This window comes from Fundulus heteroclitus, unplaced genomic scaffold (genome assembly GCF_011125445.2).
Source record: "Fundulus heteroclitus isolate FHET01 unplaced genomic scaffold, MU-UCD_Fhet_4.1 scaffold_465, whole genome shotgun sequence".
In the NCBI taxonomy this organism is placed as follows: domain Eukaryota; kingdom Metazoa; phylum Chordata; class Actinopteri; order Cyprinodontiformes; family Fundulidae; genus Fundulus; species Fundulus heteroclitus.
The window spans coordinates 60858-86084 of NW_023396885.1; the positions used below are offsets into that span (position 1 = coordinate 60858).

At 38.5% G+C, this 25227-nt stretch overlaps 1 long non-coding RNA gene across 1 annotated transcript; it reads right to left on the reverse strand.

The window, feature by feature from the left end:
- Positions 1 to 19375: 19375 nt before the first annotated feature.
- On the reverse strand, positions 19376 to 23556 carry LOC118560708. Its single transcript, XR_004929543.1, has 2 exons — positions 23508 to 23556; positions 19376 to 19671 (listed from the first exon to the last, which is right to left on the reverse strand). It is a non-coding gene; the product is annotated as an uncharacterized LOC118560708 (long non-coding RNA).
- Between the last annotated feature and the right edge of the window lie 1671 nt (positions 23557 to 25227).

Here is a 25227-nt window from a genome sequence, read left to right on the forward strand (position 1 = left end):
ACACTTTTCATTTTCATAAATATAATATATTTTATAAACACCATTTCCGGTAGGTAATATTACTTGGTTTTTAGCAAAGAGCAACTTTTATAGTAGTGAGGGGGGGCACTCCTTTAATTTCCACACCATAATTGTCTGTATAGGTTTTTGCATTTCTAAATATTTCTTAACATCCAAAATTGTCTTATTAGTAAGCAAGTGAAAGGTAACAAGACCTCTTTCTGTTGACTGGTATGCAGTAAGGTGTTTGGCAGGGGCATTTCACCATTCCTCTATGCTACTTATAGGTACAGAAAATTACAGTCACTCTGGCACTTTATCAGGGAACCCCTGGAAACATTTTTAAACCTTGTGATTGCTATGATACTCTCGCTTTTATTATACCTTGAGTCTGGTAACACCTCCATGCATGTCGTGCAGTTTCCTCTCTTGACTCATTTGCTATTTTACTTTCTTCATAGACATTTATTGAAATACATTTACAACAGACCCTTTTCCATTAACATTCCCCAGGCTTTTGAAAACCGCCACATGTTTCCAAACAGGGGATTTCAGAATCCCGGGGATTTAGTTTTATGATAAAAAGGTCCTGGACTGAGGGTAGGACTTTTCAACAAGCCTGGGGTTTTGTTTTAGGAGAATCTATCAATCTTATACCCTTAATTTTATCAAAAAAAGTTTGTTTTAAGACGAGAAAGCACACCTCTGAACTTCATCTGTTCAGTCAGTTAATCAATGTTATGAGCCAATTTTGAATCTACTTTCTGACTCATTGGTAGCGCCAGACCTCTGCTGACAGGTTGGTCTCACCGGGCAGCTGTAGTTGGAGACCCCGTTTGTGCAGCATTTAGTCAGTCAGATCATCTGTGATTTCCCACAGACTCAACCTGTTCATCGCGACTGAAAAGTGATAAAGGTTTGTGGGGAAAACCAAGTTTGTGTGAGCACCAGATATCAAATGGGAATATCTTTGCCTGATTTTTTCAGCATTTTAAGTTTATTGATTATAAACATTTTCACCAGAATTATGTAGGACTGATATTTTACAGATCAAAACTTAAAAGCCCCAGACTTGGGATCATCCTACAAAACCAAACCATGGGGCTTTAAATTCTGGGACTTGCAATGGAAAGGGGGCAAGTATAACATTTATTTATACTTTTCATATAAAGAAAATTTATGCTTTGGCAGTTTTACAGTCTGTGTTTCTGCTCCATTGAGGTTGGTTATACTCAAATAATTTGTGCAAATGCTGTGCTTGAAAAAGGGATTGATTTTTCTGACACAGCTTTGTAGATTTCTAGGTAAATGCACATATTACCTTCAGTGTGTGAAAAATGTAGAGCCATAATAGATCATCTTTTTTTAACCAAAGATGGTGTACTTAGTGTGACGTCTCACCAGGATTGGACATTGTGATTGCACTTTTAATTTCAAGTCTTGTGTCATGAAAAACATGGTTAAAAAAGACAATTTGAAAACACAGCCAGTGAACAGGTAATTTGTAGATAGCACTCCCAAGTGCAACCATAAAAGCCTTTTGATTTTAACACCGGGCAAACGAACAGAAGCTTTCCATTAACAGAAATTGACAAATCAACATCTTGAGGTAATTATAAACATGTTTCTAAGAGAAAGTGCTGTGGGGTGGCTAGACAGTGTGTGCTGATAATTACAGAGTGGATAATGGACAGAGGATTGAAGCACATTGGAGGAGTTGCTGGACCAAATGGGCCATGACAATTAACCAAAATCTTAATGACACCATTGAGCAAAATGATCATACCCCCCACATTCTGGTATATGATAAATATTTAATGTGTCCTTACATTACTGAAAGCAATGTAAAATGCCTATCCCTGTTGTTGTATGATTACAATTGTAATTGCAATCTCCTGAAGCAAGCTTGTAATAGAAGTCTGTCAGGCAAGGGATTTAAGTTCACAGTGAGGAACCACCCAAAGAATATCAGAACTTTATATATTTGTATTAATGATAATCATGTTTAAATTTACAGTTGCAAAACTCTGAAAACACTTATAAGAACTATTAGGTTCTTATTACCTTTATGCATATGAGGGGGTAGCAATTCCAGAAAGGTGGCCTTGACAAACTTCAAGTTTATCCATGACCCCGGACCTGACTTACCTGTTCTGGAACAGCAGATAGCATTGACCTCAACAAAATCAAAGTATCTTAACCTTAACACTTTCGTACATGTAATGAAAAGCCCTCATTATAGTGGAATCCTGAGACAATGATTCACCATGGCAACCGCTGGGGAAATTAAACAAAACGAAGCAAAAATAGATAACATTGCTGGAGCATTCCTTCAGGCCTTCAAAGAATGTAGAAAGTATTTTTCAAAATCATAATTTCTATTTTTTATTACACCTTAATTTTACCAGGTGGAAGACCTATTAAGATATCAAGATTAATTCACAAGGGTTACGTGGCTAAGAAAGGCAGTGGTACACATATACAGTGGACAAGACAAATGGACAACATTAACAAGCACAAAGAGCAATTTGACAAATAAAGTGAAGATGTAATTGTTATAGTTACAATTTATAAACATTTGCAAATAAAACGGGCATGGTTTGAAAGATTTCTGTTTTTGGTTTCTTGAAATTGAGAGGAAAGCTTTCAGTTACACAAATTCTGACAGTTTCAGCTCAGGTTGGAGTGCATAACAAGCAGACAGAGGGCAGAGAAATGAAAAGCATTCTTTCACAATTAAATGAAATTCAAATGAAATTTCACAAAATACAAAATTTCATTTGATCATATGGCATAAGAACTTTTCCGTTCTCTGATGAAAGTACATAAATAAGAAGGAACAAGACAATAGAAGCCTTATAAACCAGAGTCATCTGGTGTGTAAATCAGAATGCCAGCATTAGTCTACAGTTCAGAGTGGGGTGAGGCGGCTATAGCTAAAGACAAATCTCAGAGCACAGTGGTACACCGGAGTCAAGGACTGTAGACAGCTGGTTAAAGCACACATATACACCGTAATAAGTGATGGTTACTGGTAGCTTTCGAGCTCTGAGGGAGAAGTATGACTTGTTTCTGTAATAGAAACTGAGCTTCACTCATGATTTGGAGAATACATTTTTAACAAGAGTCTCACCATCAATAGTTAATCCCAGTACTTGTAACCAGTGAGTAGCTCAAGCGTTTTACCTTTGGCACTTCTGATTAAGGGGATGTTCTCAAAAAAAGCATTATTTCAGATTTTTCAGGGTGTAAAACCACTTTCAATTGCTCCGTCCAAGTTTGCAATGCGTCAGAAGCTGCACTGCAGAAATTTAAATGCAAGTACAATTAAGTACGTCCAACAGAAAATTACAGAATCATCCGTATATAAATGACAGAAGGCATTTGAAAGGTTTGTGCACAGATCAATAATGTAGGTTGGTGAATATGACAGGTCCTAAGACAAGCCCTGGAATACTTATTAAGAAAGACCAAGAAAGGTGGAACTAACTCCAGCCATATGAATACAGTGCATCCCACTTGCAAAGGAATTGGCAAACCAAGATGTGGCTTGTTTGTAAGTGCCATTCTGGAAACGAGTTTTGAAAGCCAGGGACACATCAATAAAAACATTTAGGGCAGCGGTAGTTGTGCTGTGCTGCTTCCTAAAACCTGACCGAAAATGGTTTTGAATGTTATTTGATTCCAACAAATTCCTTCAATTGCTCACATACCATTTTTAAAGTACTTTATCAAGAATATATAATTTTGAGCCAGTTTTTGCTGTCTGGATCTCAGACTGATTTACATTTGATATTTTCAGATATGCCTGTAATCTTTTACAACTGAAGGGTAGCATCCTTTCAGCAATGGAAGGACAAATACAGATTTACAAACCTTAAGAAGTTTGTTTTTGGTGAAGCTTTTAAAACCACTGCTTAGAGATTGAAACAAGCGCCTTGCTTTGATCAAATGTTCAATAAAGTAATTTAATGTATCACATTCATCAGTCAGGTTTACATAATCTTTGACCATAAAAATTGGCAGTTCACTAAATATGAATAAAATTCTGGTTTTGACTTAAGGAGGTGCATTTGTTGCGGAGCTGACAAAAAAGATACAGTCAGACTTTATTTTTGCTTTTTGTGCCACACAAATTAAAACCTAAACCATTGTGTAAATTTGAAGGCCACTAAATTCTATTCTATTCTATTACCCCTCCCTGGGCTGCCATGTTACCTTGGTGGAGGGGTTTGAGTGTCCCAATGACCCTAGGAGCTATGCTGTCAGGGGCTTCATGCCCCTAGTAGGATCACACAAGGCAGACACGTCCTAATTGAGGTACCAGACAAAGAGCAGCCCAAAAGCCCCTTATGATGAGCACCATAAATGGACGGCGTTTTCCATCGCGTGGACGCGGGTCACCGGGGCCCCACTCTGAAGCCAGGCCTGGAGGTGGAGCACGTTGGGGAGCACCTGGTGGCCGGGCACAGCCCCAAGAGGAGACATGGGTCCCCCATCCAATAGGCTCACCACCTAAAGGAGGGGCCAAAGGGGTCGGATGCATTGCGAAATGGGTGGCAGAAGCTTGCTCTTGGGACGTGGAATGTCACCTCTCTGGTGGGGAAGGAGCCTGAGCTAGTGCACGAGGTTGAGAGGTTCCAACTAGAGATAGTTGTACTCACCTCGACACACGGCTCTGGCTCTGGAACCAGTCTCCTTTAGAAGGGTTGGACATTCTTCCACTCTTGAGTTGCCCATGGTGAGAGGCGCCGAGCTGGGGTGGGCATACATGTTGCCCCTCATCTCAGTGCCTGTATGTTGGGGTTCACCCAGGTGAACGAGAAGGTGGCCTCCCTCTGCATACGTGTGAGGGCACGGGTTCTGACCGTTGTTTGTGCTTATGCACCAAACAGCAGCTTGGATTACCCACCCTTTTTGGAGTCCTTGGAAGGTGTACTGGAGAGTGTCCCTCCTGGGGACTCCCTCGTTTTGCTGGGGGACTTCAAGGCTCACGTGGGCAATGACAGTAAGACCTGGAGGGGCGTGGTTGGGAGGAACGGCCCACCTGATCTGAACTCGAGTGGTGTTCTGTTGTTGAACTTCTGCACTGTCATGGATTGTCCATAACGAACACCATGTTCAAGCATAAGGGTGTCCATATGTGCACTTGGCACCAGGACACCCTAGGCCGTAGTTCAATGATCGACTTTGTTGTTGTTTCATCTGACCTGCGACCGCATTTCTTGGACACTCGGGTGAAGAGAGGGGCGGAGCTCTCCACCGACCACTACCTGGTGGTGAGCTGACTCCAATGGCGGGGGAGGAAGCCGGTCAGACCTGGTAAGCCCAAAAGTATTGTGAGGGTTTGCTGGGAGCTGTGGCCGCATGGTTGTCGGTGCATGTTGCGGTGGCAACCCTCGAACACGCTGGTGGACACCAGCGGTGAGGGAAGCTTTCAAGTTGAAGAAGGAGTCCTATCGGGCTTTATTGGCCTGTGAGACTCCAGAAGCAGCTGATGTGCACCGGCAGTCGAAGCGGCAGGCGGCTCGGCTGGTCGCTGAGGCAAAAACTCGGGCGTGGGAAGAGTTCGGAGAGGCCATGGAGAAAGACTTCTGTACGGCTTAGAAGTGATTCTGGTCCACTAGCCGGCGTCTCAGGAGGGGGAAGCAGTGCAGTACCAACACTGTTTATAGTGGGGGTGGGGTGCTGCTGACCTCGACTCGGGACGTTGTGTTTCGGTGGGTGGAATACTTCGAAGACCTCCTTAATCCCACCAACATGTCTTCCATGGAGGAAGCAGAGCCTGAGGACTCTGGGTCGGGTTTTCCCAACCCTGGTGCTGAGGTCACCGAGGTGGTTTAAAAGCTCCTCAGTAGCAAGGCCCCGGGGGTGGATGAGATAGGGTTAACCTACCCCTGCTTGCTTATGCATACTCTCTGGCATTAAAATTTAATCTCACGAGTCCGGTGGTTTGTAGAGGGATGAAAAACCCAGAATTTCCTCAAACTCACAGAGTTTTCACATAATCAGCTTTCTGGAATACTCCTCAGAAATAACAGCACAAGAGAAATGTGATAGAGACAATTAAAAAGTGGGTTCCAACATTACCTTCCCCAAAATGCTTGGTTACTGTTCTGTATGTGTGTTCAGATGGAAAAAATATGGTTTGTTTTGTAGGAAAGACAAAGTGAACAGAAATGGCATTAAACAAACACATTTTTGGCTCGCTCTAAAAAGTCAAGAAATTCTAGTTTAATTTCCATCCTGCCTGTTTTCACCCACTCAGACACCAGAGGGAGTGGTGATCAATACACTGTACTTGACTATCATTATCAAGACTTATATCCCCTTCAGTTCAGGGCCCATTAAATCACAGGACCACATTTTTTTCCCACCCAGTGTCTCACCAAGGCTCTTGAGTCACATTAAGGTCTGATTTACGCATTTTTAATGACGGGGCACCCCTAATTAGCTGATGGGGCAAAAACGCAGCCACTTGTGAAAAGGATGACCATCTAAAGCTCAGGAAGATGCTCGCTTCAGGCCACTTTTAATCTGTCATCAGTATCCGGCCACACTCACATTATGGAAACGGCTTCCTCTGATGACTGTAGCCATAGTTTATATGTTGAGAGATGCCAGAGGCAATAATGAATTCCTGCTGAGATGCCCGCTTTCTGTTCGTCTGTTCAGAAAAAAAAAAAAGATGTGTGAGGCTTTAGGTCTGCAGCAAGTTCGGCAATATCTCTCTCCAAAAGTGCCTGCTGTCAGAGAAATCTGTGTTTCTTTTCCACTTGCTTTGGTCACATCCCATTGGTTCAAGCCTGAGAAGCTGTCTGTACCATTAGCAAAAATATAATTTAGTTAGTTTAATGAAGTGACTTAGACTAACACGTTGTTGCAACAAGAGTACCCTGAAGTGACTTCAGATGTATTACCACAGTACTAGCAGTTGCTCATTAGCTCCTTGCAGTGTTATTGCAGTTGGGCTCATAAGAAACCTGCATAATATCCGCACAAGGCTGTAAAATACAGTCAGCTAATAAATTGCATAACAACCAGATTAGCAATATGTCACTCCAAGCCCCCGGCAAGGGAATTGGGAAGATTTTGCCCCCTCTATGAGATGAGAAAGATATAAATAGAAAGTTAGAAGCCCAATTTGTCAAGTTACATGAGCAGAAACGTCCCCTTTCCAAATCACCCAAAGTACGCATGGGTCTTCTGAAGCATATTTCATAGACTCATTATAATAACGTCGAGGCTTTTGTTCAAACAATGAGAAATATGTAATTTTTTAAAGCACGTTTCACAGAAAAAGAACATGACAAAACACTGTACAGAAAACCAATAAACTATTACAATCAAGAGCTGATAAAAAAGATAAAATAACACAATAAAAACACAATGAAAATAAACATTTAACAGAAAAGCCTGTTCAGACAAAAACGTTTTAAGTGCTTTTCAAGGCTTGTCCACAGAGTTGGCTAACTATAACTGTAGAGGAAGATTGTTCCACAGCCTTGCTGCTGTGGACTTAGAGGCTCTGTCCCCCTTGGTCTTTAGTCCTGCATGTCCACGGAGAAACGTGAAAATTTCAAGCTTTGGAATGAAGACAGTGAGCAGCAGTATATTTTGTGGCAAGATCAGATAGCTAATGTGGGGCCTGGCTGTTCAGTGTGCTGCATGTTAGAGTGGACATTTTTAAATCAGTACTAAAACCTTCTAGTAACCAGTGAAGGGTTTCGAGTCCGTGTGTTCAACCAGAGTGAGCAAGAAGTAACAGAGCCACACCTATTTTTTTTAAGGAGCACCCTGACCGAGACTGGCAAAGCAATGTTCGTTAAAATAAATAACGAGGAGCTCAACATTGTGTTCAGCGTTGAAAAGAGAAGAGACCTAAATATAGCAAAGTCCTCAATACATTTTAATACACTAGTGAAAGATAAAATGACTTTAGGGTCCAACAGAAAAGATGCAGTAGACCCAGGTGGACGATAAGTTAAAATACCATGCATAGGCAGAGCCCGTCCGATTTTGATCACAGTTGTCCTGAACCAGCTACAAGAGCTAGAGGAGATCAGCTGGCATAAAAATGTATTGTTAAAATTCACAGCGGTCATGCCTCCACCTTAAGAAATCCTAGGTGCACAGAAAAGTAAGCAGTCTCGTCCAGATTTGACTTTCCTTTAATAATTTGATGGTTTATGAGTTGAACCCCTTTCGCCCCAGATTGAACAGACATTGGCCGATGCAATAGGATAATGTGTTCTATTACCATAAATTATGTGTGATTTTTCAAAATGGTAATTTAGTTTCAGTGCGTAGAATTGGATCTGAGTCACAGAGCCTTCCCAAAACAGATTACTTGTATTAAAACACAGCATTCTCTTCTGATTTATAGTTTTATATACTCTGCACATTTCACTATTTCATTATACTATTTATTTATTTATTTATCAGGCCCTTCATTTTCTGAAGTCCTACGAAAGTGGTGGTGGAGTGATTGTAAGTAGAGTTCAAATTGGGTTTTACTAACCGAAGCAAAAACTGGCAAAGTTGTTACAAATTGGGCATGAGAGACCTCTGAATAAATCGTTGCAAATCTAGAAAACCATATGTGTATAAAATTAGGGGTGGTACAATTGTAGCAAGAAGGTCCTGGGTGACAATCCCACCCTGGAGTCTACCTGCATGGACTTTTTATGTTATCTGTGCCTATCTTTGGATTCTCTCCAGGTACTCTGCTTCCTCCCATAGTCTAAAAACAGCCCTGTTAGGTTAATTGTTGTCTCTAAATTGCCCTAGGTATGAGTGTGTGCATGCATGGTTGTTTGTCCTGTGTGACTAAGCTGCCTGTGATGCACTAACGTTCTGTCCAGGATATATCCAGCCTCTCGCCCAATGATGCAGCTGAGCTGGGTAATGATATTACCTAGCACCAGCAGCCATCTTGGATGGATGGATAGTATACTAGATAATTAGATTCAGTTATAGTTCAAGTTTTACTTGTTTCTGATTGAGAATTTCAATCGATGTACATTTGTTATAGTTTTATGTACCTTTAAAACACATATTGTTAGCTTTTCTTTAGTAATACAGTGAAACGCTAAAACATTTCACTAAAGCTATTATCAATTAGACATACGTTACCACAATCATGGTGTTCACACGTTTTAAAAATCAAAAACACAATCATTTTCCATGACAGCGCTGCCACTTCAGTCATTTTTAATAAGCTGCCTCACAAAGTCCAAGTGTTCAGAGCTTCTTACAATACAGTCTAAGAAAGGACTGCTTTGGTCCTTTCCCCAAGTTTCCAAACTACAGTCCCAAAAATAAGTAATCATTGAAGATTTGATCTCTTCAGCTGTATTTTTCAAGATAACTGTTCTGCCATTGTTTTTAATCTTTAAAGGAGAAGTCCGGTCAAAATCAGACCAGCATGACAAAAAAAAAAGACCCGTTTTAAGAAGTTCTACACGTTTTCCTGTTTGTCAAAAGATGGCCATCTAAGGTAGACTGATCTCTCCTCTTTGCTCCCTTTTGTCTGCTTTGTTTCCTTGTAATGAAGAGCACCTCAGGTTGGTTGGCATGCTTTCTCTTCTCTATAGAAGCCATTCATTGCTTTTCACCAGGTTTAATAATAGACCATAACATTTTTTGGGTTTGTATTTATGAGTGGCTGTCCTCCGGTGCACCCTCAGGAGTCTGTATTGTACCTGTTTATGCTCCATCATACAGTAGTACTGATTATAGCTCGATCCTCTCCCTATTCTCAGTGGATATGCACCATCTTTGTTTTCTGTGGGGCAACAAATGAAAAATTGTGTGTGTTCCAGTGACGTTGCAAACAAGCCAAGCCATGAATTTAGAATGGGATATTGGCTGGAGGGGAGCTGTTTGGAAAGTAATTACATGAAAGACTGTTGTGGGAATATTTGCAACACAAAAAAAAGTGCAGCTGATGATATGCAAGGACCCACAAGGCACTAGTTAGGAGCCCTTGCCTTATGGCATTGTGAGTTGTTCTCATGCAAGATAATTCCCCTCAGATTTATGAACCTACCTATCCTGAAGAACCATACACAGAACCAAAATGTGTGTAATTTGCTTGCAGGGCTAAACAGAACACCATTAACCAGAGAAATAGCGACAAACCATAACTTCATGAGGTCACATCAAGTGGTGCATTTAGGATGCTGAATATTATAGGCAACTTATTTCCTGTTCGGGTCTTTGTTGAGCAACATAGCTTGACATCAACTGGTTAAATAGTCAAGCTATCTGCTTGTGTAGCCAGCCAGCTTTTGTCTGCTGTTTACTTGTAAGGTTTTAAACTCTGGGCCATTATTGGAACTCGCCATGCTCTCTGTGGGTACTACGATGGTTTAGAGGCAGGAAATACAATATATCTATCTACCTATCTATCTATCTATCTATCTATCTATCTATCTATCTATCTATCTATCTATCTATCTATCTATCTATCTATAAAGAATGACAGTGGTCTGTCTTTTTCTTTGTATCAGCACAGGTTGCCGTGGTGATGTTTCTTCATAGTGGACTTCTAAAGCTTTGAGAAAAATTGGCATTGAAATGAGTACTAATGAATGTTGCAATGTCAATTATCTTCTTAACTTTCTCAGAGGAGTTCTGCTGTTACAAGAAATCCATCATTGTCTTTTTCCATTTTTTTCATTAGGTATCATTCTCTACCTTCTTACTAAGTGTCTTTGTGACAAAACGGCCTGTTTCAAAGCAGTAGGACTGTGGCTCCAAATTGAAAGAGAGAAAATACTCTTTGAGGCTGATCTACTATTCGTCTTTGCTTAACATGCTGGTAGTGTGCCTCTAGTTGTGATAAAACACATCTGCTTGTTTTTACTGTTTTCTTCTCAGTAGGCTTTGCCTCTTATTTATGTGGGATTTCATTTATGGAGAAGAAATTTCTTAACTAAACTATTGTGTCATTGCATTTACAATCAGGTTGCCAAACATAAAACCTCTATGTCAGATGGTAAATGTTTACCAGGGCATTGTTCTGGTTAGCATATATAGTAGTGAGAGTATACCAACTGCTGGATCTATTTTTGTCCTGAGCAGAAGAACGTATCAATATACTGTCATTTACATTGTCTGTTATATTTGTAGAAAAACTGCGAGTGTGTTGGTGTGACGTACAGGTAAACAAAAAAAAAAGTGTTTCATTCTCCACTTAACCATTTCTCCACTCGATGTAGCTGTCTGCTGCTGGAGGTTTCCCAGAATGAATTTATTTTCACATTAGGACAGAATTGTTTATAAGTGCAGAGTTGGTGAGTTAAATTCAAAGCAGCACAATGGGACTGTCAGTAAGTTGCTAATATTTAAAAAGCCAGTTAGCCAATGCTAACTTACACCATCTGCCATGTTTATTCCTTCACTGTTGCAGATATGGAAGCTTGCCTGACCCTTTTAAATGCTATTCAAACATTATAGCTTTACAGGCAATCCCATTAGGATGCTTTTGCCAGAGTTAGAAGTTGGCTTTGTAAGCCCAGCTTTGCAGCATACCTGACATCAGGGAATATTAATAGACTTCAGCTTTTTTGCTGTGTTTCTCATAGGCAAAAATACAGCCGAACAATACTTTTGTCTTTGTCTTTTTAAAGGGGCCATGACAACAAATTATATTCTTCTGAGGTTTTGGGGGTATAATATGATTTGTTGTGCACTGATGAGGCTGTGTTGATGTCAAAATTGAATACCAAAAGACCTGCTCAGGGGCCGGTCAGCTTTGTTTCTTTGCTCAAAAATGGCCAGATCAGAAAACAGTTCATCTTTCTATGTAAGTTGTCTTTTTACGTAACTCATGTTCTCTAATCAGCAAACAGCTTTCCCCTTCCTTCCACTCCTTCCCCCAGCTGATACACTCAGCGGGTGAGGGGGAAGGGGTGTGGGGGTGCTTTTGACTGGTTTTCCAAATATGGTTGTAGCCAATCAGAGTGAAGTCAACTAGTTAGACCCAAATATCATTACCACACCCAACCCTTTTTCTGAGGAGGGACATTTGGCCTCACAAAACAACAAGCTGATGTTATTCTTTTTGGTTTAATTATTTGGAAAATTTACATATGTAGCAATACCAACTACATGAAATGCTTTATACAGTGATGTCATGGCACCTTTAACTAAAGCGAGTCGCAAAGGCTCTTCTCTGGATATACTTGCTATGTGTCCAGCAACTAACTGTTTTGTTTCTCAGCCATGATTGTTCAGGTGGGCCTCTGCAGGGAGGGGAGCACCTGAGTGTCTGTGTGTTTGCAGTGCTGCTGAGCAAAGCCGTGTGCAAGTTGGTGGGAGGAAACCAACTCAATTTGTATTTATTTTTGTGCAAATGGGTATCATAATAAAATATCTTTTTAGTATCCATATATTTTTTATGGCAAAGTTTGTTTCTCATCTGCTGGATGAAACAAAAGCTGGCTTCTAATTTGCAGCCTGACTAAGTGGCTATTTTTGAATAAAAAACATCAACAACATACTAGATACCTTTGGTCAACTCAAAATATAAACTACAGCTAAAATTGTCAAAAAGTTACTGAATTATTCTAAACTAAAGAAATTCTTCAAAAGTCAATACACCACATTGGAAACCTTTGTTCACTTTGTGAAAAACAAAAAAAAATGATAAGGGTTCTTAAATAGACATCAGGATATAGAATATAGTTCAGACAGAACATAAATATTAATTTAAATGAGTAACAACTTATTCCATGGGATGGTGCATGATTCAGCGATAAAGCAAGCACCTCATCCACAGAGGTAACAGGTCCTCGATGCAGCCGTCGAGCTTCGATTCCTAACCTTGGGACCATTGCTGGATTTATTACCCCCTTCTCTTTCTACCCATTTCCTGTCTGATTACTGTGAATAAAGGCCTCTAGGGCCACAAAAATCTTCAGTGAGTTAGTCACAGTCAGCATGGAGAACAGGGGAATAAAGGTTTGTGGCAAAGGTAGGCGATTAAGACGAGAAGGGTTGCCAAAGCAATATACAGAACTATAAACTTTCTTTAAACCTACATTGTTAATCTGACATAACATCCAACTCATCACAGCTGTCTGGTTTGAGTGTGTGGAGCTGTAGGTATTTTCTGATCAGGTCCAGAGGACACAAAAGTAAAAACAAGACAAATTCATTCATTAAACCTCTGAAGTACTCTGGAAGGGGGATCTATTTAGCCAAAACCAACAAGAAGAACATTTTGTGGTGGCTATTTCTTTCCAGCAGGATCTGCTTCACAACACCCTGTTCTGTGCATAATGTTCTCGATGCGGTTATCACCGGGTGTGTGTTAGTGTGTAGGTCTGCAGACCTGTGGCTATAAGCTGAAGAGACACGGACTCTTAGGGATGGGGTTATCCTCTGTAGCAGCAGCAGAGTTGTGCTGCTTCTGTCCCAAAATAAAACTGTCCAGATGATCTATTTAAAAGGCTCAGAGAAATTTCTTATTTTGAGTTTTTTTTTTTAACAGTTTATAACTTTATAAGGCAGCTAAAGCCCCCCCCCCCCCCCCCCCCCTCCCCCATACCAGTAATCTAGCAAAGCTCTTGGCCAGCTCTTTGGAAGTATGTTTCATGGGGAGATTTTAGGAAATGTGGTATAACAGAAACAATCAGTTTAATTAGCATTATGAAAAAAAGAGTGGCATTTTAATGAAGTGGCATTAGTGGGAAAATCTGATAGGTTGGTTAGTTAGCAATGTTATCTGCGTTTGTAGGTCTTGTTTACTATTCATTTCCACAATCTTTATTCTTTGCGGGTAAAGCAGGGAAATGACCTGAGGCATTCGTGCCACTTTTTCTGTTTTGCACACAAAAAAACGTCTGAAATTGAAAATTTGCCATCCTTTTGCTGAGTACCTGGAAACATGCACTTGAATCAGTTGCTTCTTATTCTGGTATAACACTATGATTGTTTCAGTCTTTATATAATCATGACCTCTCTCTGCACCTGTCCTATGTTTAGTCCTCATTTTGTTGAGGTGTGTGTGTGTATCAGTTTCTCAGTGTGTCAGGGAACAAGCTGCCTCAGCAGTATGCAGCTACACCCTCCAAGCTTATAGCGCCTGTCAGAGATTGCTGACCTACATAGTCACTTTTAAGTCATCAATGCTAAGGTTGGTTTTGACAACCTCATATAGTTTTTGTTGGCAAGAAATGCTGTGTCTTTTTGGTGGCCAAAGGTCTGGGGTGTGTTGGGATGGCAAAATCTCTTCACATAGAAATGGGGGAGCAGTACATAAAATAACATACAGTAATAGAGAGGTCAAGTAAAATGCCATCATGCAGAGATTTGCACCTTGTGCCATTTGCTCAGCTATAACATTGTTAGATAAGACAGCCCACAGCTGTGTGGGGTGTCTGATAACAGTCAAAGCATTTAGACTTGTAGGGAAGAAAATAAATATTTGGTATGATGTGCTGAAGATGTATAAACATACACAAATACATACCAACCAAAAATATGAAAAAAATAAATAAATAAATCCTGCAACCTTTCACACAGAAGCTTAGCCTCAGATATCGTTTGGGGGGCCGTGATTGAAAGACAATTTTTCTATAGTATTTGAAAAAGACAACAATTCAAAAACAGAAATGTATACCGTTATTTACTTGCTTTTAAGCAGAAAAGCACCAATTCATTCTACTGCCAATGAAATAACATAGATCCCTTTGGAGCTAAAGCTCTGCCAAATATATGTGGTTATTTTTATACATGAACGTTAGCAAAACTATATGATAAACACCAGGGGCGATTCTAGGATCTGACCTTTAGGGGTGCTCATCCCCCAGTGTTGACTGTGATTCCTGGCATGAACAACAGGCTTTCCATTTATAGTCCAAATGTAAGATTCTTAGAGTTGACTATTTTTTTAGCTAAAGCTCGTCAAACAAGCTACAATATAGGCCCATCCAAAGGCAGTGACAAACAGATTGAAATGTTTTCACGCGATTAAACCTTGTGTATTTGTAAAACCTGCATGATGGCAATAGTTAGACTAGCTATATTGATAAAAGTGAGGAATAATTTCCCTAAAGACAAAAAACTAACTTAGCTTTCTTGAAATGTAATTTTCTCTGGCTTAACAGAGCAAAACATGGTAGCCCACAAAAACCTTTTGCTGCACAGTGTTTGTCAGCTGGCTGAAAAAAGGGCTGATACTACTACACTTTCCTTATTGTCGTATTGCTTTGCTTACAAGAGAGACACATTTAGCAGTTTGGATATATACCCAGTTGTGGAGAAGCATTTGTACACATGTACACACAGACAAACACACACACACACACACACACACACACACACACACACACACACACACACACACACATACGTGTTTTTGTGAAATACCAGGACGTTTGACAAGCATGGGACAAATGGGTACATGCCTTTCCGAAGGTTCTAGAAGCCTGAAAATCAAACAGCTTTTGACCCAAGCTTCCACGAAAACATTCATCTATTGAGATTTTAGCTAGAGCAACATTTTGGTCAAACCTGATTTTTATGTCACTTATGGGAACATTATCAGGTTTATGTGACTTTTGAGCACAAAAACCCCTCACACAGTTATTTCATGTCTAAGTGAATTGTGAGACCCTAAGATACACACAATATTTTCTAGTATATGTGACTTTTGAAGACTCGACAACTACAGTATCAGTATTTGCAACATGGCCTGTTTGCAATAACTGCATAATAAGCAGAGTTGTGTACCCATCAAACTCACCAAATAATATCTGACATTAATCAGATATTTATGTTGTTACAAGACAGTAAAACTAACCTGTTTGGGGACTTAAGCATACCTCAAGTCTTATCAAAAGTTAGGAGTGAGATTATGTTAAGTTTCTGGGGGGGGGGGGGGGGGGGGTGTGGCTGACTGGACCCTTGAGAGGGTTCAGTCAGCCCCATATCATTTTTGTCCAACCCGACATGGAAGTAGTCATGCATTACTTTTGTTAAAAAGTGAAAGAGAAGTGTTAACACATTGTGGATCATTTAGTAGGTTATAACATAAATAAAAAGGTAGCTATTTAAATAATACTGATTAATTAGTTATAAGTTGACAGTATTATTACACTACTTTAAAGAATGGAGAACTGCTGTTTTTATTTTATTAAAAGTGTACAACTCATGCAGAGTGCCTCAAGGCTCCATTCTTGGCCTCTTTCTTTTCACTCTTTACCCTATTCCTCAAGAGTCAGTTATGAGAAACCATTGTTTAGCTTTCTTTTTTAGGCAGAACACAGTCAGATTTTATGACACTAAAAAGGAGAATAGTTGGTCTAAAAATAAACTTCTCAAAAGTTTATATTGTTTGGCAGCCTTGATGTCTCTAACATCAGTGTTGATCTGGGACTTAAAGTAAATATCTGACACATACTGCTACAGACCTGAGTGTAAGACTTGAGAATAATCTTAACTTTGATGCACAATTAAAATCTGTGGTTAAATCTATCTTTTTCAAACTGAGGCAGCTGAAAGAAGATTTTAATCTATGCGTTAATTATAACTTGGTTAGATTACTGCACATCACTCTGGGCTTTACAAAATTCTAGTGACTTGACTGCAGCTGGTCCAAAATGCTGCTGCTCTTCTTTGAACTTATCAGAAAATGAGACCACATTTCTCCAGTTTAAGCAACAATTAATTGGCTACTGGCTCCCATTCAGATAGATTTTAAAATTCTGTTTCTTAATGTTTTCATGGCATGGGTTTCCAGGATCTGTCAGACCTGATTAATCTGTACTCTCCCTCTCATTTGCCCAGGTTGGCACATCAGTTTTTATCTGAAAAACAGATTTCAAAAGAGGTAAACGCACTTTGACCCGTCCAGGGTGTACCCTGCCTCTCGCCCATTGAACCCTGGAGCTAGGCACCAGTATCCCTTGTGACCCCGGGCCATGAGAGATAAGTGAGCTAGAAGATGGAAAGATGGGTAACTGCACTCTGTTGCAAAATCTCTAGATTCCAGTAGTTTTACATAACATGAAGGCCATTTCACTTATTTAATGTTCTCTTAAAACAGTTTGAGATGTCATTTGAAGTTTTTAGTTTCTGTGCATCTGCATTTCACATTTTGCCAGCTTTAACTTTTTATTCTGTTTTGAATTACTAGTTTTTAGATCAAATAATGTTGAATTAAAAAATTTTTTTTAAATGGGGAAAATATGGTTGTTTTTTGCAAGCACAAGTTCTTCAAAAACAGCGGAACAAAATCTTTTTTTCTTGACTGATTACAAAATGCACAATATGAATCATCAGATTCACGTCCAACAATGAAAACACCCGATTATCATTAATCTATGGGTTTATCACTGTAGATCGATAAACTCATTGGTGAATGAGGCTGAATTTCATCAAGCCTTTATGGTTCGACATTTTGCCCTCAGTTCCGTTACTTGAAGCACAGAGGCTCACGTTTTACCATTGATCCAGCAGCAGATGTTTTTCTTCTTTTCAGCTCCATGCACTTATAACAACCATTCACTTTCACAGCAACGGGTTTCTCATCTTAGTCTCCACGCTGACCAGACAAATAGATATATAGATCTTTCAATGTATCAGAAAGTACAGGAGATGCAGATTTGGCCAAAGTTCAGCTCACATTAGCTAGGCCTGCAGTGTGAAAGTGGCCTGACTCCTTATTCGGTACAATTCTGCAACAGTATCAGAGGATCAGTGGAACATTTGGCCCAAATCGAGAGCAGATAAGGGAATACAGACAAATCTGGTATTGATACCACACCTACCTGGCTGTTACCAGTAAAATGCAATTGAATTGCCCTGTTGTGTTAAAAGACACTGGCCAAATCCGTTGCGCGGATTTGGGCCAGTCTCATACTAGCATAGTTTAATGATACCGGTTTGCGGCGGTGAGCTGGGAGTTAAAAAAACGCAGAATTAATAAAGTTTAAAATTCATACAGACTAGGTGGTATTTGGACTGCATCTGGTTAACAGAACTGTTTTCTGATCCAGCGTGCAGCCATGACTGGTTCTGAATGAAGGAAATGAAATTTATATGGCAGCCACTCTCCCCCCTTGCCTCCTGCATATGCAGTACCGGCTTACTTTCACCACTGGTTAAGACCAAAATTATTTATAACTGATCGCTCTTCCTGCTCCTCTGTTAACATGAACCACAACAGGAATAATCAATTAATGATGGCCACAAGCTGTGAAAGAAGTTGAAACAGCTCCACAGAAGGCGGGTTTAGACTGAGCTCTGGATGGACAGACCTGTGAATGGGTCACCCGTGGCCCACATGGGCTTTCTTATTTTAATACTGAGAAATGCCATGTGTTGCGTGTGTCACACGCCCAATGTGAGAGAGTTGAGAGTCCTGGACTTGAGAGACATGGTCAAAGAATATGGTAAGTCTACTTTTAATTCCTATTGTACAGCATTTATGAATTGTGTGGATGCCATTCATGTTGAAAGAGGGGAAAAAAGCACAGCACACTGATTTCTTGAAAAAATATTGTTTTTTTCTTTAATTGCTGGCAACAAATTTACACTCAAACAATGAATATTGCTTTACCTTTGTGGTATTCAAAAAAAAGTTGATAAATAAAACAAAGTAAAGGAAGGAATGAAGGAAAAAAAGAAGGAAGGAAAGAAAGAAAAAAGAGGAGAGAAGGCAGGAAAAAGGAGTAAAGAAAGAAATATCAAATAAGGAAAGAAGAAGGAAAGGAAAGAAAGGAGAGAAAAGAAGGACAGAAAGAAAGAGAAGAATGAAGAAAGGAGGAAAGAAGGATGTAAAGAAAGAATGAGGAAAGAAGGAAGGAAAGAGGAAATAAGAAATGAAAGAAAGGAGAGAGGGTAAGAAAGATGGAAGGAAAGCAAAGAAAAAAAGGCAGGAAAGTAGGAAAGAAAGGAAAGAAGGTAAGAAAGAAAATAAAAGGAAGGAAAGGAAGGAGGAAAAAAGGAAAGACTGAAAGAAGGAATGAAAGAAAGAAGGAAGGAAGGGAAGAAAGATTATAATAAAAATAAATAAATAGGATTGGATGAGAAAAAGTCAAACTCAAATTAAATCTATGACTCCCATTCCAAAGGATTTGTTTATAAATGTAAAAAAACAAAAACAAACACATTTACAGACCTAAAAACAACAACAAGAAACACTGATAATAGGATAACAATACCTTCCAGTAATTTGTTAAACAAAATGCAATGTCTGAATGTATCTTGAAAATTATGACAGAACAGGTGCTTTAAATAAAAGAGTTGGGAAAAATGCATGAACAGAAAATCAATTTGACGGAACAAAGATCTTACAAAGGCAGACAATGAAAATAAAATTTCCCATCACTGGAAAATTGCACCAGAGTAAATTTTAAAAAAAAATCTTTTTTTGGGTAAACTTTAGGATTTTATAGTTCTATTTATTCATCCTCCTTTTAAATATTATGATTCTGTTATGAATGTAGTATTTGATTCCAGCCCAGTCTCTATCTTTTAGAGCTACTTGCTCTGCCAGGAGGCAGGCTTCACAGTCCTTTTTACCTGGTACTTTGCAGCTTGTTATGAATTGCAACATGTGCCATTCAACAGCCTTCACCTCATCATCTGTCCACTTGCGTCTCACCAACCCAGCTGTCAAAAAAGGTGTACCAGAATGTGTGTCCTGCTGTGAATCTGAAAAGATGAAGTATGCATCATGAAAAATTTATATCTTTAAGAGGAAAACTATTTTCATAACACACATTCACTATGAACATGTTCAGTCTGTCTTCCCGATTTCTGACATCTTCTGCTGTTGTCAAAGCAAGTTCTGAAGTCTTCCCTATTGTGAATGGCTCAACTTCCTAAATAATTAATTCATGTAAAGCCTTTAGCAGGATGTTAAAAAGACAAAAATATGTAAAATGACAGATGATATAAAGCTTAATGATAGTTGAAGGATTAATTTGAAGTATAAAGCAGACCTTACTGCTGAGAATTGATGAAACCAAAGTATTTCTGCCAAATTATGGGTGAACAAATAATAGAAATGATCATATTGTTGATCTTTTAAACAATCTGATTGTTGAAAAGGTATTTTACCTATGCAGTGGACCCAACTGTGACATTTATTTGTGTTTAATTGGAATTGAAAATGTCTCATCACCTTTTGGAAGAATGAGGTGCAGTTTTCCCTCATTCCCAGCTCTTCTGCAGATTGGTTCTGGATCTCGGCATTTGGTGTCTATAACAAAACATACAAATAAACTGTTAAATTTATTATGCAATAAGCCAATGACAATCCTAGTGTAACGAGGGGTCAGGCTTATTATACTAGACCCTATAGAAAGATTTAACACTGTAGAGTATTTCACCATAAACAATATGAAGGCGCTGTGACACACACACACACACAACCGTTTATTCAGACCATGTGAGGACGTTAGATTAAACACACTCATTTTAATCCTATTTAATACAATATGGGGACATTTTGACTCACACACTAACGTTTATTCAGACTATATGAGGACATGACGACTATGAACATGTTCAATCTGTCTTCCCAATTTCTGACATCTTCTGCTGTTGTCAAAGCAAGTTCTGAAGTCTTCCCTATTGTGAATGGCTCAACTTCCTAAAGAATTAATTCATGTAAAGCCTTCAGCAGTATGTTAAAAGGACAAAAATATGTAAAATGAAAAACTATATAAAGCTTAATGATAGTTTAAGGATTAATTTGAAGTATAAAGCAGACCTTCCTGCTGGGAATTGATGAAACCAAAGTATTTCTGCCAAATTATGGGTGAACAAATAATAGAAATGATCATATTGTTGATCTTTTAAACAATCTGATTGTTGAAAAGGTATTTTACCTATGCAGTGGACCCAACTGTGACATTTATTTGTGTTTAATTGGAATTGAAAATGTATAAAATCACCTTTTGGAAGAATGAGGTGCAGTTTTCCCTCATTCCCAGCTCTTCTGCAGGTTGGGTCTGGATCTCGGCATTTGATGTCTACAACAAAACATACAAATAAAATGTTAAATTCATTATGCAATAAGCCAATGACAATCCTAGTGTAACGAGGGGTCAGGCTTATTATACTAGACCCTATAGAAAGATTTAACACTGTAGAGTATTTCACCATAAACAATATGAAGGCGCTGTCACACACACACACACAACCGTTTATTCAGACCATGTGAGGACGTTAGATTAAACACACTAATTTTGTTCAAAGTTAATACAATATGGGGACATTTTGACTCCAACACTACCGTTTATTTAGACCATGTGAGGACGTTAGATTAAACACACTCATTTTGTTCCTATTTAATACAATATGGGGAGATTTTGACTCACACACTAACGTTTATTCAGACTATATGAGGACATGACGACTATGAACATGTTCAATCTGTCTTCCCAATTTCTGACATCTTCTGCTGTTGTCAAAGCAAGTTCTGAAGTCTTCCCTATTGTGAATGGCTCAACTTCCTAAAGAATTAATTCATGTAAAGCCTTCAGCAGTATGTTAAAAGGACAAAAATATGTAAAATGAAAAACTATATAAAGCTTAATGATAGTTGAAGGATTAATTTGAAGTATAAAGCAGACCTTACTGCTGAGAATTGATGAAACCAAAGTATTTCTGCCAAATTATGGGTGAACAAATAATAGAAATGATCATATTGTTGATCTTTTAAACAATCTGATTGTTGAAAAGGTATTTTACCTATGCAGTGGACCCAACTGTGACATTTATTGGTGTTTAATTAGAATTGAAAATGTATAAAATCACCTTTTGGAAGAATGAGGTGCAGTTTTTCCCTCATTCCCAGCTCTTCTGCAGGTTGGGTCTGGATCTCGGCATTTGGTGTCTACAACAAAACATACAAATAAACTGTTAAATTCATTATGCAATAAGCCAATGACAATCCTAGTGTAACGAGGGGTCAGGCTTATTATACTAGACCCTATAGAAAGATTTAACACTGTAGAGTATTTCACCATAAACAATATGAAGGCGCTGTCACACACACACACAACCGTTTATTCAGACCATGTGAGGACGTTAGATTAAACACACTAATTTTGTTCAAAGTTAATACAATATGGGGACATTTTGACTCCAACACTACCGTTTATTTAGACCATGAGGACGATAGATTAAACACACTCATTTTGTTCCTATTTAATACAATATGGGGACATTTTGACTCACACACTAACGTTTATTCAGACTATATGAGGACATGACGACTATGAACATGTTTCAATCTGTCTTCCCAATTTCTGACATCTTCTGCTGTTGTCAAAGCAAGTTCTGAAGTCTTCCCTATTGTGAATGGCTCAACTTCCTAAAGAATTAATTCATGTAAAGCCTTCAGCAGTATGTTAAAAGGACAAAAATATGTAAAATGAAAAACTATATAAAGCTTAATGATAGTTTAAGGATTAATTTGAAGTATAAAGCAGACCTTCCTGCTGGGAATTGATGAAACCAAAGTATTTCTGCCAAATTATGGGTGAACAAATAATAGAAATGATCATATTGTTGATCTTTTAAACAATCTGATTGTTGAAAAGGTATTTTACCTATGCAGTGGACCCAACTGTGACATTTATTTGTGTTTAATTGGAATTGAAAATGTATAAAATCACCTTTTGGAAGAATGAGGTGCAGTTTTCCCTCATTCCCAGCTCTTCTGCAGGTTGGGTCTGGATCTCGGCATTTGGTGTCTATAACAAAACATACAAATAAACTGTTAAATTTAATATGCAATAAGCCAATGACAATCCTAGTGTAACGAGAGGGTCAGGCTTATTATACTAGACCCTATAGAAAGATTTAACACTGTAGAGTATTTCACCATAAACAATATGAAGGCGCTGTCACACACACACACAACCGTTTATTCAGACCATGTGAGGACGTTAGATTAAACACACTCATTTTGTTCAAAGTTAATACAATATGGGGACATTTTGACTCCAACACTACCGTTTATTTAGACCATGAGGACGATAGATTAAACACACTCATTTTGTTCCTATTTAATACAATATGGGGACATTTTGACTCACACACTAACGTTTATTCAGACTATATGAGGACATGACGACTATGAACATGTTCAATCTGTCTTCCCAATTTCTGACATCTTCTGCTGTTGTCAAAGCAAGTTCTGAAGTCTTCCCTATTGTGAATGGCTCAACTTCCTAAAGAATTAATTCATGTAAAGCCTTCAGCAGTATGTTAAAAGGACAAAAATATGTAAAATGAAAAACTATATAAAGCTTAATGATAGTTTAAGGATTAATTTGAAGTATAAAGCAGACCTTACTCCTGAGAATTGATGAAACCAAAGTATTTCTGCCAAATTATGGGTGAACAAATAATAGAAATGATCATATTGCTGATCTTTTAAACAATCTGATTGTTGAAAAGGTATTTTACCTATGCAGTGGACCCAACTGTGACATTTATTTGTGTTTATTGGAATTGAAAATATATAAAATCACCTTTTGGAAGAATGAGGTGCAGTTTTCCCTCATTCCCAGCTCTTCTGCAGGTTGGGTCTGGATCTCGGCATTTGGTGTCTATAACAAAACATACAAAAAAACTGTTAAATTTATTTTGCAATAAGCCAATGACAATCCAAGTGTAACGAGGGGTCAGGCTTATTATACTAGACCCTATAGAAAGATTTAACACTGTAGAGTATTTCACCATAAACAATATGAAGGCGCTGTGACACACACACACACAACCGTTTATTCAGACCATGTGAGGACGATAGATTAAACACACTCATTTTGTTCCTATTTAATACAATATGAGGACATTTTGACTCACACACTAACGTTTATTCAGACTATATGAGGACATGACGACTATGAACATGTTCAATCTGTCTTCCCAATTTCTGACATCTTCTGCTGTTGTCAAAGCAAGTTCTGAAGTCTTCCCTATTGTGAATGGCTCAACTTCCTAAAGAATTAATTCATGTAAAGCCTTCAGCAGTATGTTAAAAGGACAAAAATATGTAAAATGAAAAACTATATAAAGCTTAATGATAGTTTAAGGATTAATTTGAAGTATAAAGCAGACCTTACTGCTGAGAATTGATGAAACCAAAGTATTTCTGCCAAATTATGGGTGAACAAATAATAGAAATGATCATATTGTTGATCTTTTAAACAATCTGATTGTTGAAAAGGTATTTTACCTATGCAGTGGACCCAACTGTGACATTTATTTGTGTTTAATTGGAATTGAAAATGTCTCATCACCTTTTGGAAGAATGAGGTGCAGTTTTCCCTCATTCCCAGCTCTTCTGCAGGTTGGGACTGGATCTCGGCATTTGGTGTCTACAACAAAACATACAAATAAACTGTTAAATTCATTATGCAATAAGCCAATGACAATCCTAGTGTAACGAGGGGTCAGGCTTATTATACTAGACCCTATAGAAAGATTTAACACTGTAGAGTATTTCACCATAAACAATATGAAGGCGCTGTCACACACACACACAACCGTTTATTCAGACCATGTGAGGACGTTAGATTAAACACACTAATTTTGTTCAAAGTTAATACAATATGGGGACATTTTGACTCCAACACTACCGTTTATTTAGACCATGAGGACGATAGATTAAACACACTCATTTTGTTCCTATTTAATATAATATGGGGACATTTTGACTCACACACTAACGTTTATTCAGACTATATGAGGACATGACGACTATGAACATGTTCAATCTGTCCTCCCAATTTCTGACATCTTCTGCTGTTGTCAAAGCAAGTTCTGAAGTCTTCCCTATTGTGAATGGCTCAACTTCCTAAAGAATTAATTCATGTAAAGCCTTCAGCAGTATGTTAAAAGGACAAAAATATGTAAAATGAAAAACTATATAAAGCTTAATGATAGTTTAAGGATTAATTTGAAGTATAAAGCAGACCTTCCTGCTGGGAATTGATGAAACCAAAGTATTTCTGCCAAATTATGGGTGAACAAATAATAGAAATGATCATATTGTTGATCTTTTAAACAATCTGATTGTTGAAAAGGTATTTTACCTATGCAGTGGACCCAACTGTGACATTTATTTGTGTTTAATTGGAATTGAAAATGTATAAAATCACCTTTTGGAAGAATGAGGTGCAGTTTTCCCTCATTCCCAGCTCTTCTGCAGGTTGGGTCTGGATCTCGGCATTTGGTGTCTATAACAAA